Source organism: Rutilus rutilus, assembly GCF_951802725.1.
Source record: "Rutilus rutilus genome assembly, chromosome: 4".
NCBI classification, from domain to species: Eukaryota; Metazoa; Chordata; class Actinopteri; order Cypriniformes; family Leuciscidae; genus Rutilus; species Rutilus rutilus.
Genome location: NC_140212.1, coordinates 51,909,160 through 51,910,858, shown reverse-complemented (window position 1 = coordinate 51,910,858; position 1,699 = coordinate 51,909,160).

Here is a 1,699-nt window from a genome sequence, read left to right as displayed (position 1 = left end):
ATTTTGATAATACAAAATGAACACAAGTAGTCAAGTAAATTGTTCAAATTGCAAAATACCACAAAACTAAGACTAAAACACACAACCAAAATATAAGAAAAGCAGGTAACGAGAAGTGTAAATTTAAATCAAGTAAACAGTCAAGTGCGCCCCCCTTAACTCAAACCAAGTAAAAAATGACGGTTAATTTGTCTTTGTTATATTTAACCAATATATTGCGTTATTAACCTGTTTTCATTACAATGGTAAAGTGTAAATTTGATTATTTGATGCAAACATGCTAACTACACAAACCTAGCTCTATCGGTTCGCCATCAACTTCAAACAACTGGTTATTTTCGTTCATGAACGACATACCAGTTCGTTCAACTCGTACACAAACGATAAGATCTCTCTCTCGTTCAGACCCGGTTCAGACTCAAAAGCAACTCGGTCAGTCAGTGAAGGGCGTATTCGTTCACTACATCCAACAAATCACATGCTCCGTCACATCTCATACTCGAAGGCTATTGGCTCGAGGTTCATTCTTTGACAGGTTGAAAACACCGGTTCACTGAGCTGCGCATGCGCTGCTAATAGCGCCGCGCTGCTGTGGAGGGAGGGATTTCAGTGAACGAGAAATATGAGTCAATTGATTACGTGAACGAGAACGATTCGTTCACCTAAAGGATTCGTTCAAAAAGAACGATTCGTTCACGAACGTAACATCACTATATCTGACTAAAACATGACATATAGCCTATAACACGCTCTCGCATGTTTATTTTTTAATAAACCATATTCAACAACATATAAAAATGAAATAATCTTTAGAGTAAAGCCGCAGCCATCATTACCAAGCGCGAACCATTGACAGTGAATGAAACGAAGCAAACTTAGCTTGCAGCCAGTAGTGTGACATGCGTTAACGGTTAACCAATGGTGTAAACATAATCATAGATGACGCGCCACGGGTTTTTATTTAAAAGAAAGAACGTAGCTTATGTTTGTATGTAGGTCTAGGCAATTTATATTCACAATACTTAATAACTAATATTATTTTATTGCATTTGTATTAGTTGTTTGAAGAGTTAAAAAAAAATCTGTCGGTCTTAACGCAAGTTTACAACCGGCAAGTCGGTCGGACTGAAAGGGAAAAAAAATAAATAATTGGGTCGGTACTAAATTGACAGGGTCGGTCGGGTTACGGCAAACAAGAATATTTTTAAGGATGGCCTGATATTAACTCCCCACGGTACTCGGCGACAAACGATCCCTTTTCAATTGGTGTGCAGGTAAATACACCACGTCCTGAGGAAAAATGAATAAAATAGTGTCAAGTTATGCAACCAAAATTAGATATTAATCGCTATTATATATTGACAAACTACAAAATAAACAAATATCAGACTTTTAATAGAGTGTTAATGTTGCACAGTGGCAGGTTAAGTCGGCTAATGCTGTGTACTGTAACAGTTGCTATCATATTTATAATATAAATATTTAAGTTTCGACCACATATGACATACCTTTAAAGTCACTGATCCACTTGACCTTAAAACAAGTTTTTTCACGTCCAGATAAAATAAACTGAATAGCCTCAGCCTGAGGACTAAGTCTGGTTCTCCTTTTTGACATGCTCTTCGGCCATACATGTGCTCCTCAATTAGCAAAGATCTAACTACATAGATAATAAAGACAAAAAAGTCAGCAAGACAAG